The sequence below is a fragment of the Nipponia nippon genome, unplaced genomic scaffold (genome assembly GCF_047370975.1).
Source record: "Nipponia nippon isolate SJK-2023a ecotype South Korea unplaced genomic scaffold, ASM4737097v1 scaffold_132, whole genome shotgun sequence".
NCBI lineage: Eukaryota > Metazoa > Chordata > Aves > Pelecaniformes > Threskiornithidae > Nipponia > Nipponia nippon.
The window spans coordinates 11,921-25,919 of NW_028262327.1; the positions used below are offsets into that span (position 1 = coordinate 11,921).

Here is a 13,999-nt window from a genome sequence, read left to right on the forward strand (position 1 = left end):
TTCACATGGCCCCAGGGATAGCAAATCTCTTTAGGACAAGGCACTACAGAAATGTAAAAGAAGCTTCAAGAAGCTTCTTGTAGTCTTCCTGATTCCTCTCAGTAGTAAGTCCTCCCATCCTCCTCCTCCTGTGTGTTGCTTTGCAGACTAGCGTTTTATCTCCAAAGGGCTCTGGCTGCCATTATCAACGGCAGGAACATAGCACTCCAGTTCCTCTTGCTTTCCTTTTGCAAAGCCAGGAGAAAGAGATCAGGCAGCTTGCAACCATGCAGCATCTGAAACCCAAGCTCATCACAGAAGCCACAGATGCTGCAAAGCTCTATTTTATGGCATACGCTTTAGTCTTTTTATTTCTCCTTATGCTACCTTCCCGATTTCCCAATTCCTGTAAGAATCAATCCTCCATCTTCCAGCTCAACTTATTTCCCCTCCTTTCCTTCTCCGCTCCCTCCCATCCCCTCCCTTGTCTGAGGTCCCCCAGGGACTGATTGCAAGCCGGAGTGGCGGTGCTGTGGGCATGCTTGCTCCTTCACACGCAGCAACGTCCACAGCAGCAGCAGCAGCAGCAGCAGAAGCATTGGAGATGTGATTGCGCAGACCCTCTGCATTGCCAGGGATGCAGCTGTGAAAAAAAAAAATTAAAAAAAAAAAAATTGACTCTGTGTTTCCCACAGCATCCTGGTGAGAGAGCACAGGAGCCAGCTGGAATCTGAGTGCTCAGCAGTGCCGGAGCAGAGCGTGTCCAGTGACAGGAGACAGAGAACTGAGGATCTGTGCAAAGGTAGAGATGGAGAAATGATCGGGGTGGGTGTTAGTCGTACTGTTGGTTTTCAGGCCGTTTGTTGTCCTGCAAAGTGGCCGGTTTGTTTTTGTAGAGATTGCCAGCTACCCGATGAAGCTTAAAAGATATTAGGATTGCTTTGTCTCTTCAGAGGTTGCGTTGCTTTGGAGCTGCTGTGATTATAATGGATGTAATCGAGTGAGGAGGCTGGTGCTGCTGCGCAGAGTGTGTGTTTGTCCATTGGAGCTATGAAATAGCAGTTGTCATGTCCGGGGCTGGTTGTGCAGAGGCGAGCTGTGCGCCCGCCCCGACAATGCCGCCGCACAGCTCTCCATTGTGCCTGCCGTGGCAGCACCAAGCCCACACGGATTGTTTTGGTCCCGCCAGCTACCATGCTCTCTGTGCATCCCTGGCAGTGATGCTGCCATGCAGCTCAAAAGCTGTTTTGACAGACAGCGCTTCCATGAAAAGCCAGAAACAAAGGACGCAGACAGAGGAAAGGCTGCTGTCAGTGTGGCTGTTAGTTCCCCCCCCTCCCCCCAAATACTAATAAATCAATTGCTCAAAAGACATTAGAATAAAATATTGTGGCAGGTAAAACCCTGCTGTTCTGCTAAGAGATACATGGGCTCTGTGCAGGCTGGAGTCCTTTGAAAGGCTGACCAGGGTGTGTCTATGCTGGCTGTGCAAATGGATGCTTTCTCCCTGCCTTTTTCACAGATCGGATGAGAACGGTTACTTCTAGGTCTGGAGGGAATTACGCTTTTAATTACTGAAATGAGGGGTCCAGGCTGGGTACACAGTTGCTAGAGCTTAATTACATGGTCTTAGTTATAGCCAAATCCCTCTTTTCCCTCCCCACCTGCCTTCTATCTTCCCTCCCCCACCCCTCTGCACAAATCCTTTCCCCATCAAATTCCCTCTGCAAACGCAAAGGGAGAAGGAGCTTGAACAAAGAGGGAGGAGTATATGTGGGATAGGGGTATAGATGCTGGAAAGGCGACATTCAGGATGACAGCTCAGTGAGGAACAATATTTCAAAGGTATAAAAGAGTGAGATTTCAGTATGTGTGGTACAGTGATATGGCTGTAGGGGAATGTGCACATGGGAATGTAGCAAATTAAAAGGGGTTATAAGCAAATAGGCAGATGCAATTCTTTTGGGGTTATGGAAGATGCCTTGAGCATGTGGGGTTGAAATTGCAGGTGCTGAGGGTTCACATGTGGTGTTAATGGGAGTGACGTTAGCATACTGGCTGTTGAGGAATAGATCTTAGAGGGACTGGATTGATGAGTGTCATAAAGGTGTATGGAGTATGGGGGAAGTAGAGACCAAGGCATTTTTACCTCCAGACACCTACAGCCTTGTATCAACCGGTGTTGTTAAAGAGCAAGCTTGGCAGGTCTAATCTATTCACAAAAGCTTTCTGCAGTTTTCCCAGTGACCCAAGAATAATTCAGATAAAGCATCCTTAGGCCTGTCAGGAGCAACAGGATAGTAGGAAAAATGTAGATAAAAATGGTAAATGTTTGACAGAGCTGTATGGAGATCTGTGGAGCATTAGAGAGCAGTAAGTGTGAGGGGCATTGCAGAAGCTGGAGGAACAGGGGGTTGTGGATCAGAGACCAGTGGTAGAGGGCACAGGGGAGAAAATCTCAGGGATGTCATTGTCAGGGAATGTAAATGTGTCCTTTGTATTGTCATTCTCCAGCCTCTCACTGTGTTCCCTGAGATGGCTGGCAGTGCTGCGTACATGTCCCGAGGGGCTGTGGAGGTGGGAGCGATCCTCAGCACAGCCTTTTCTGCAGCAGTTTTCTGAAGGAACCATTTTGCTGCTGCAGGTTTCTCAGTTGGTTGCTCCCTCTCCATCCTTATGGAGGTGGTACAAGGCTCTCTGGCCTTTACACCTGGTAGAAAGAAGATAAACCCAGAGATTTCAGTGTGGGGTGCCAGGTGGGAAGGAGAGGGTTTCCAGCAAAACCATGGAGCAGAGTGCGTTCTGCTCGCAGCTCTGTGACAATGTCCTGGAAGCACCATAGGGCCCCACTGAACTGCAGCTCCTTCTCATCCTGATCTCATGCCCTCAGACCTGGGAATCCTCCCTGTGTCTCCAGGTCTCCTGGTCCCATTCAGCCTGATGGGAGCAGGGAGCGGGATAACTCTGCAGAAAAGGCTGTGTGCCTAAGACTGCATTTGTGCTGCAATGCTGCAGAACCAGGCTCCTGCAGAGGGCTTGGTGGGGGTAACAACAGCATGTGTATGTTTGTGGGTGCATCATGGAGCCAGAGGACAGGACAGGCAACAGGGACATATCTATGCAGGATACGTATACTTTGATTGGCGTGTGGAAGAAATATTGTGTATTTCTTCTGTGTGTACAATGCTTGCCTAAGGGAACAAAAAGAAGGTGATGCAGCCTCCTTCACTGTGTGGGATGGGAATGCTCCCCAGGACATACAGGCTGTTGCCTAGCTAGTAGGTGCCACTCTTAGAAGAGCATCTGTTAAGCAGTGAGAGTGCACAGATAATCTCTGCCTTGAGATGCTTAAAAGATGGGCAAGTGCTTCTGGTGACTGGAGCTGGCTGAAATAATTCACAGGAGGAGATATAATTGCTGCTGTGTGTTATTTCCTCACTGCATCGATGCAGAAGATGCTGGAGATAAAATGCAGCTGGGATCACTGGATCCCAGGGACCTGGACCTGCATTGCAGAAAGTGCAAGTTGCCCAGGAGAATATACTGTGGACTCGGGAATGGCCTGCCCACGGCTCCATTACCGCCTCTCTCCAGGTGTCTGAGGGCTGTGAAAGTAGCGAAGAAAAAATGAGTTCTCTGTCCCAGAGATCTTCATTTTCTTCCAGTCTGATGCTCCTGAGTGAGTCAAGATCTCACTCTGGTATTATTCCTGATAGCCAGAGAGTAGCCCACCTTTTGCAACCCGGTGTTGTGCTTTGCCCCATTTTTTTCATTTATTTCCCAGTCTTATTATTCTTTTCCAATGTTTTTCTGAAAGCCACCTTATGGAAAAGTCACTAAAGGGCAGGTTGATAAATCTAATATGGGTCACTTTCCTTCCTCTTTCGGAATAGGTACAGGCTTTACCTTTATTATTCACCAGCCACACAGCTTCCCCTCCTTCCTCTTTTTTCCTCACGGGTATTTTTTATCAAAAGCCCTGTTGCCAGCTATTCTTTCATTGTTCTGGGATCAAGAATATCTTGTCCCTCTGACTTGACTGCATTGATCTTCTTGAATTTGTTTCCACTTCCAAAAGCTTCTCATTTCCTTTTCTGCACCCTCTTTCCTCATGTATTATCTAACCTGTCATCAGCACAGCTTCAATATTCTTCTTGCCAAAACAGCACCAAAGATGCTGTTTTACTTACCTCGAATATCACTTCTTGGTGTGGTTATTCATTCAGGTTGGTCAGGAGCCTTGCTCTTCTAATTTCCTCTTCTAATTGCTCCTCTGGTTTCCTTCCTCTGCTTGGTGATTCCAGATGGATTTTTTACTTGTGATGTACATTCGAAGTCTTTTTTCTGCAGAGGTACTTCTCCAAGCTTTTTGTTCATGTAACTGATTCATAACCGTTTTCCCTGATACACCAGAGGAATACTGGGTTCTTTAAAAAATTAAAAAGGTTTCATTACAGAGCTGTTTGCTTTTTACCCTTCTGTTTAATATAAACTGGGTCAACTTGAGATATTCGAGACGAAAGCTTCACTTTCTATATCATAGATGCCATGGGCGATAATTCATCTCAGTAGGCACGGTTCTGATGGTTAAACCCAAGAAAAGCAAACCAAAAGTGAGAGATGTGGAGAATCTGTGCGGGTGGTTGAGAGGCGGTGGAGACGCCTCCCTGTCAGCTGTGGCATCACGGGACAGTACTGGACAAGAAGGAATTTTGTCCCTGTGTTTGTGGAAGCCATTGAAAATCCAACCAGTTGTGGGAAAGCTCACTCATCTGCTACCTGTGCTGCTTCATGGGAAGAGTCCTGCTGTGGATAAAGTGCTGCTGGCATTCCAGTTTGTAAGTCCAAAAGAGCCAGAAGTTCACCCGGTTCCAGAGTTGTGCAAAGAGGCTGCAGAGATAAGGCTTGAAGGAGCTGAGGGGAGCTTGGCTGTGCAGGGGGTGAAATCCATAGCAATGATCAATGACAGCTGTGTTTGTTACTGGCCTTAGCAGGGATTTGTCGTGTTATCTGCCAGGCAAGCAGGTTCCCTGTGTGCCCTAGCACTCATCTGGAAAGTTGGTTACTCTCCAAAGAGAAAGAAACAGGCTGTCAAAATGGCTCTAGTCCCTGATTCTGCTCCAGTTTTCTCTCTTGATGAAAATGTTTTTAATGTTCATTTTCTGAAAGAAGTGGGTCAAAGCAGGGACATACCTGTTAAAGATGAGCGCAAGAGCAGGCACATCCACAAACACTTCCTCTCCCCACTGCAGCTGTGGCTTCAGCCTCAGGGTTATGTAGACAATGGGTTTTTTCTTTCTTACTGGGCACCAAGCGCTGGTGGGTTATATCAGCAGATAGGAAAAAAATAAAAACCAAACATGCAGTCAATCCTGCAGTCAACTCTTGTAAATAGGAGGAAGGCAGGAGGGCAGAGTTGTAATGTAGTGGCTGTAATGTAGATAGACGGGAGCTTCTGGTTCAGGCTCACCATCTGAGTTTGCTGGGAGAGAGACCATGTCTTGGTCTTTGGGCAGTGCTCAGGGTGTGGGGCTGAAGTACTTCTGGAGTGACCAAATAATAAATATTTGAGTGATGGCAGCAATGCTTTGTACTGACACTTAGCAAGTGATGGGACACTGGCACAAGCACCAAACCTACTCCTTGCTCCAGCGCAAGATGTTCCCTGGAAGCAGAGACCAAGTGTCACTGCCCTGTTGTGCTTTTTGGGCCAGTGGCACAGAATATCTCAGAGTGATGAGAAACAGCAGCTCCTTCTGACAAGAGGGGATTTTCTCCTCTGGGAGTTACACAAGAAAAAAATCAGAACCTGTAGGGAAGACCTTGGTAAATATACAGCAGCATTTTCACCTGATACTTCTCAGGGACCTGCTGTCACCTCCCATAACTAGACCGTGCTCTGTTCTTGAGGAAGGGTGGTACACGTGGACAAGAGATGAGTACTGGACTGGGAGAGAGTCTGCCTTCCCCTTGGTTCCCAGATGTGCAAGAGACTCACCTGAGCATCTGTGGCTCTGGAAAATGCTCAGGAGCTCTCTTGCATTCTAGTGCTAGAAAAAACCTGCATACAGTTGCAGGAAAATGAGTTTTTCACAAGAACTCAAGTTGTGATGTGAGAAGTTTGAAGCTGATGAGTTGCTTAACTGTGATACAGTCAACCCTAGGGGAAAATTTGTGCTCCTGAGCTTTGGCTAACACAGACCTGGTTCAGCACCAATTAGATCATCTCTCTCCAGCCTCCTTCTGGACCCTCAGGGAACAGGTTCTTCAGGTGTTACTCTTGAAGGGAGCAGGGAGTGTTCTACATATGCTCTACATAGTTAGACTCATCTCACCGGTTTGTTTTTGAACTCCCAAAACTGTACCTTATTCTTTGTAAACTGGCACCAACTGCTGTCACTTCTGGAAGTCTGACCTAAATGCTTTCAATGGGCAGGCTCTTCTCCATTCTGCTCTGCCTGCATTGGTGAAGCTCAATACGCATGCTTACTTAACCGCCTCCTTTTGCCTAGTAGGTCCAATTCATTTGAATTATTTACCAGGCCATGCCTTCTTTTGGTCCCTCTCTGGTGTTCCCATGGCAAAGAGCAGGGACATGTGCCTCGTACTGCATTGTAATACGTCTTCTTGTGTAGCTCAGATAGCATAGCTGCCTCTCACAGAATGTCGTTCTCAGCAGGGAGAATGACCCGTCTGGACCATTGCGCCAGTGCAATTTACTGTTCTTAGTAGTGAGGCTAGTTTCCAGAGCCTGCTTACATGGCATTTTTCCCTTTAGTCCCACTCTCAGCCCTTTCCCACCCAACTCAGGTGGTAGAGTTAGGTAAGGCCATATGTATGAGAAGATCCAGTAGGAGGTATAAATAATTCATATGTCTAATCCCAAAATATTGTTGGCCCACACAGCGTATCTTCCCTGCCTTTGCCTAATTCATTCTAAGGGTCCCCGATACCTGGAGTGACACATCTGCCCTGGGGTTTGGCTTGCGCTGGTTCGACCTTTCCCTTCACCACTTGTTAGCATGTGAGTCACTTCTAAGGGATTTATTGCCTGGATGTGGCTTATCATGAGCAGTGATTGTAGCTTGGACCCTTCAGAAGAACAGCAAGTGAATTTCAGCATAGCATCTGCACTTAGCCATTTTCTGTTGGCAACAAGCTGTTCTCTCTTGTCCACCGTCAGTGGCATCTGACTTAACCTACTGCTGAGATTTGACCTCCAGCTGCAGGCCTCGTAGTGCTTGAAATGGCCGTTGAGGAGATCATCTTCCTTACCCAGATGTCTTCTCCTGCTTTCAGCTCCGTCATATGCCTCATTTTCATTTCTGCAGAAACTTTGCTATTTATAATTATTGTATTTATAAAGCATTCTGAAAGGTGGTGAGAACTTATTACAGTAAGCCTGACAGCCTTTTCTGTTCCCATGTGGTTCCCCTTCCCATGCTTCCCCTTAGACTGGCTGGTTTTGGGGGGAGAGGACTGGGTCAGAGGAAAGGCGAGAGCAGCATGGGATGCGCAGGGGGACGTTGGACATTCCTGGAGGTCTCTGGACCCTGGTACAGTTGGGCTAGCCAGTTCATGGCACAGTAACAGAGGAGGAGAGGAGGAACTGCCAGAAACAGGTATGTCCCAGCACTGGACAAGCAATGGCATGAGGGGTGGTTAATGCACAAAGGTGGCAACGCTCTAGTCACACATCATTCATGTATACGTTTTACCATATCTTGTTGGAGACACTGATAGTAGTCATTGACCCATTGGGGTTTCTGTTCTCTGTGCTTCTGTTGGTGACTTTGCACAAACTTTAAAGACCTCGAAGAGGATGTCTCCGTCTCTGTAACCCTGACTTCTCCCAGGCTTTGTGCTGCTGATATGATGTGGTACTGCATGGTGGAGTAACACCCCAATCTGAAGCAATGCGTTTTGTATTTGTCCTGGAGGCACCTGAGAGGTGATTCCCCTCTAGTACCAGAGCATGTTCGACAGCCAGTATTTTGGTCTACTGCCTTGTTTGTCTGCTCTTTCCCCTTGGCATGAATTGAGGTTGAAAAGAAAAACCACCCAACAAGCTCTTGGCCTGCCCATCAAAACAAAAGGGGAATCTTCTTTCAAGGAGGCAAGCTACACCAGATGTCACTGATTTAATGAGGCAAAATTCACCAGGGAAAATGCCCTTCAGGCCAGACCTTAGTCAGACATTGAGGACCCCTCTTACCTCTTGGGGGGACCACAAAGAGAATTTGTATGGGAACATGGAAAACCTCTCCCCACATGCCTACACCAAGAATTTGTGCAACTTGAGGGAGCAAAACTCCCAAAAACCACATTCCACAGACAGCAAAAAGAAACTCCTCTCCTCAGAGAACAGATACGTAAGAAAAAGTCCCCTGGTTTCTTCTAGGCCAGTCTTGTTGCAAACCTTGAATTTTTGAGTTTGATGCTATGTTATGTAAATGTGTGTAACAGAAGATAGTCACAAAAGTACACTTTGTCAGGTTCCAAATCATTAAACTGATTAAATTGATTAAATTGATTCCAACTCATTTAATTGATGTCATTAAAGTGCAAAAAGTACCTGGATATCACCCTGGTCTTAAGGAAGTTTACTTGGTGAACATCTCGATATGAATGTTAGGTAGGGTACATAGAAATGGAATGGAAAATTATTATACAGGGACTTCTAATGTTGATACAGAAAGCAGGGAACATTCCGCTGTTGTTTGGGAAACTGTGTGCAATTAGTCACCCCATCTCAGAAGCATGACTGCAGAGTTGGAGGGGAATTAAGAAACTGCCCAGAAAACTGCACAAGAGTCCTGGAAAACTCTCATAAGAGGAGAAACTGAAGAAATGGGAATTATTTGTGTCAAATGGGAAACTGTAGGGTTCATGACGCCCATGAAATAGTGAACAGTCTCGAGAAAGATGATAATGATTTATGCGCTGCCCCCTGCTTGTAACATGGAAGTATTCCAGGAAATTAAGGAAGATTATTTGAAACTGATAATGGGAATAATTTTCACATACATGTGATTAATTAGTCCGTGAATCTTGCTGTCAAACTTCAAAGCCCAGAAATATTCCCAAATGGCTTGGTATTTGTGTGAATAAAACTACCCAGTGTATTTATAGTACGTGTTCAGAAGCTGCACGAGTTTTAGAAACCTCCTGGTTGAGTTAACGCCACATCTCAGTGCAAGGGGCTTAGGAGATGTAAATTCTTCCCCACCACTTGTTGCCGGTACTTATTCTCTTCTCTGAGACATCTGGTATAGAAAGGACACAACTGCTTCAAGAAAAGAGGTGTCCAAATGTGAGCGTGTCCTAGCTGGGAAGATCTGGGAGCCTACAGTCTTAGGGTGTCTCCTCAGCTCTCTCAAACACACTTGAAGCATGATTAGAAGCAGAGTGGTCATCCCTCCAGTAGTCTTGAGTATGTGTCTCTGGCTCTTCCCAGTACAGAGCCAAGGATCATCCCCATTTTGCCCTCCTTTTTTTCTCCTAGTGAATAGGTCTATGCATCCTCTTCAGCCCAGCAGGACTTTACTCAGCTGAAGACCTTGGTTAATCCAGGGTTATCAGATTTAGTTAGTTAGGCCCTTAATGCTCTGTTGAAAAGACCCAGTCATTCCAAGCCTAATTAGCACATGAACTTGTCTTGTGGAGCGATATCCTAAAATAAACTGTCCTGAATAGAGCTTGCCACAAGCTGCATGGTTTGGGTTGCCAGCCCCTGCAAGGGATAAGTTTCTCCTCTCCCAGAAGAAAAGTATGTGTAATCATTAGGAGTGCCTGGGTCTGCTTCATAGGTATTTTATTAAGGTTCTGGCTTGCCTTTTGTTAGTTCTGTTGGCATGGGAAATATTCTGTTACATAAATTGATGCTGCGGTTTCATCCAGATCCTCTGAGTCCTGCCCTTGCTGCCCGGCCATGCGAACATGGCTGCAAAGACACCCACACATCGAGAGGAGACACTTGGAGAGAGGTTGTGCATGGCCAGACCAAGGGTCCTAGGGGAATAGTCTTGTATGTAAGCAGAATGAAAAGATTGGGATTGCTCAGCGGGGGTGGCAAATGTAGTAGAAAATATGATACTCTCCTTGCTCTAGCCCAGGGACCAAGCAATGAAGTTGGGAAATGCCTATAGGTTCAAAAGGACTGACAGATAACTACAACTGTGGCGTGTAATTTGGTGTGGAACTCACTGGTTCAGGGAAGTTACAAGCACCAGAAGTTGCAAAGAATTCAGAATAAAAACAGGACACTATTAGAGATGTCAAGAATATATAAGCACTATGATTGTGCAGGCTCCTAACTTTCTATGGGCAGGTTATGAAACCCGCTTCTAGATGTGAACTGTTCCCATATGGAGGAGAGGTGCCTGTGACTGGGGGGAGGAGAATGGAGCAGCCCGGTCACTCATTTGCCCACTTTGGGGTTATTGACACCTCATGCAGAACATCTGAACTCTGCCGGCAAAGGTGGGGAGGACAGGGCTTCACCCCTCTGTTCAGTCCACAGGCGCCTGTGTTCATGCGCTGAAACTCAAAACTTCCCTGTAGCAGTTGATCCTATGAAAGACTAATTATGTTCATCTGTCCATTCATCTGTCATCTTTTCTCCCTCCCTCTATTTCTGAGCTAGTGGCAACAGTTGTCCTTGATTTTGTCTCTCTTGGAGAAAAGCATTCTTGACAGACTTGTTTTGGCCAGGGAGGTCTTATCAAGACCACCTGTGAGTGCAAAGTGTTTTCTGGAATCCTGTGCACAGTTTGCCATATGGTCCAAGGAGTTGCTCCCAGTTCAGAAGCTTCTTGTCCTGGTCATCTGGGGAATCATTCCTGCCTTTTTTTCACCCACCCTGAATTCTGCTGAAATGAGATTCAGACAGCATTTCTGGACTTTGATTATAGAGGACCTGTTTGTTCAGGGACCTGGCCAAAAAAGGGTCAAGAAATGCACAGTCTTATCAGTAATCAGGCAAATTCCCCTTTTCAAACCCGTGTGCTGCAGGGTATTTTCCTCCAGCTGCCTTTCAAGGGATTGCAAAATCCAGCCTGTGGTCTAAAAGCAGCTGGATATCAGCAGCAAAAGTAAATGTGGTCCTGATGTCCTTCAGAGGGCAGGATAAATTTGATGCATTAGTCTCATCAGATGCTGCCTTTATTGGGTTGTTACTCAGCCTTTTTGCTTTGTAGCATGCTATCATCCCCAAATCAGGGATGCTGTCAGCCTCCAGACCACTGAATTGCTTACTTGCATACTCCTGCTTCTGGGAGGAGACAGAAAATTTCTTCCTGTGTAGCCAGTTATTGCTTCTGCTCTTCCCAGAACTACTCTAGAGCTAGGAAGGAGGTTAAAGTTTCCTGCAGGTCTTGGCAGGAGTTAGCTGTTTAAGAAAAACCATTTAGATGTGCACTGTGAAGAGGAACATCTAATAAAACCAGGTTGCTGCTGGGGTGTTTTTCTGCTTGTGCTTTGATTTTGGAGCTCCTGATTTGGTTGCACACAGTATGTATTAAATTCCATGTAGGGATTGCATCATTTAAAAATAATACAGCTCTGCAGGTGCCCAGGCATTCTGGCTGTCTGGCAGAACTGATACCCATCACTGCTAGGTAATGCCATACCTGCATTGCTTCTCCTATTAACTACGACACGGGTACCCCTAGTCCTGCTAATGCAAACCACTGTGCACCACCACTGTGTTCTGAGTCTGAAAATAATCCCGCTGGGGCTTTTTGACATCTTTAGCTGTTTTATTTACGGTGGCTTGTGGGGTGATGATTTCAGGTTATTTCAAGAACATCGCGAAGCTGTGGTTTTACGTCACTTGCTCTCCCATAGCCACCTTTGCTTGCTTATGTTCTGCTTTTTCTGTGTTGCTACGTAGGGTTGTACATCTGCATAATCTGCCATACCAGAAATGTTTGGTTTTTTGCTTGGTAGTGAGTGATTCCTACATACGGGGAGCTCTGGGCTGACTAGACAGTAAAGACTAATATTTTACAGCCTCTTTAACTGAGTTATCTTAAGACTGAGTTCCTTATTTGTCAGGCTTTCTCCAGTGACCACTGATGCTTTTGCCTTTCTGGGAGTGTTTAGGATTGTTTTGCCAGCTGTGAGTTCCTGCAAGGGGTGGTCTGGACAGGAAATGCAATGCCAATTTTTAATCTGGATGGAGAGGAAGCAACAGTGAAGATACACACAGCCAGGGAGTGGCTGTATGGCAGGGAGATCTTATTCACTGTGTGAAGACAGACCTTTGTCCCTTTCAGGGCTTAGCTCATCTCTTTTCCCCAAGTCATGAAGGTGATAAGGGATCTGGGGGAACTACTTGAGATGGAGCTGTCTTCGTGTGCTTTTTCTTCGTCAAAGCAGATGAAACTTGCTTCTGAAAATTATCCCTCTCATAAGCCTTGGATAAGCAGAGCCTCTCCTTTGCCATGGTCTAGGCATCACTCAAGTGGTCTGAAATTAGATTCAGTAAATGTTAGGGAGGAAAGTCCTGTGGGCCCAGTGGAAGTGATTCATGACCTCTCATTGAGAGGTCTTTTCAAAGTACAGTAATTCTAGGGATGCTTCAGGTCCTCAGCTTGCCCTGTGTGAAATCTCCAGTGCTGTCGAGAATATCTCCATCTGTAAAACACAGCACCACCATGCCCTCTCCACCTCTTGCCTATCATCTTGGGAGCCTTTGCCCCTGCAGTGCACACCTGAGCAAGAGCAGCTGTGCTCAGTTCACCATTGTGTTTAGCCATAAAACAGACTGCAGGAGCAGTTTTGCCATCTTGTATGCCTGCAGGCACAGGGTCAGAGATTGGCCGGCTTTGATTCACAAAGCTGCACTAAGAGCTTGATGCCTGACTCCCTCAGCAGGACACTTTCCCTATTCCCCTGCCCCTCCTGTGGCTGTCGTGCTTTTTCAGTAGAGGAGTTTTTAAGCTCACAGCTCCCAGGCACTTAGAGGTTGGTGGGAAGAAAACCTTCAGTCTGCACTTCTGCTGGCTTTGACTCCAGTTCACCCCACAACTGCTGGCTGTGGTTTTGTCTACTATCAAAACTGCAGCCTCTTGGCTCCCTAGGGTCACTCAGCCCTGCTTTTGCAGCTAAGCCCTGGACAAATCTGTGCAGTTAAGGAGGGGTTAAGCTTGGCATCTTCAGCTACTGAGTCTGCCCAGTGCAATTTCATTTGCTTATAAGATTTTTTTCTTTCTGCGTGGGTTCTTGAGTGCTCTGGGAACCCTGGCAGGCAGCTGAAGCATACAGCACCCAGTGCAGATCCATGTTTCAGAAAAAGGAATTTCTGCTCTTGTAAGATCTTCAGCATAGCTTTCAGAGTGCTCAGGCAGAAAAGGTGCTATAGAAGCGTAGTCACTTCCTGCTGCTGCTGCTGCTGCTACAAGGCGTGTCTGTGATAAGAAAGGATTTACTGTGTCTGCAGTTTAATTCAGCAGCAATTTTGGTGTGCATATTAGCAGCTAGAAACATCAGAGTCTTTTTCTCCTCTGTGGATTTGCATAGGCAGAAATTAGGTTGGCATATGTGGTGGGGGCTGGGGCAGTAGGGACTGCCAGTGGGGAGAAGGAGGAGCAGGTTCCAGCCCAGATCGCTTGGGTGGATGCTCTGAGGTCATGGCCTATAAGTGGCTCCCTGCCCTGGAGTGCCACATGCCAGATGATGAGTCACCGGAGCAAGAGGAGCACAGAAATAGGAAAAACTCGTTTGGTCACCTGTCCAGTTCCTGTGTTAGCTGGTATAGATCTGCTGTTGAGCTATTTACTGATGGGTCTTCTGGTAACTCAAAATGTACAGAAGCAGGTGGGGCTTCTTTTCCTCTGACTGCGAGGCAGCAGTACCTGCCTCATGCTAGTCCCAACCATCATTCAGCAGGAATACACATACTACCTATTGCATATTTTCATCTCACGCACCCTCTCATGTCTGCTGGCAAGCCCTCATCCCTGCCCTGCGCAGCTCACTTGCTGCCATGCGCGCATGTAGTGGCTGTGGGATTGAC

At 46.7% G+C, this 13,999-nt stretch overlaps 1 pseudogene; it reads left to right on the top strand.

Moving 5' to 3' along the window:
* The first annotated feature begins 725 nt into the window (after positions 1–725).
* Positions 726–13,999, top strand: part of LOC148056489 (AP-4 complex accessory subunit RUSC2-like) — a 32,893-nt pseudogene continuing 19,619 nt past the window's right edge.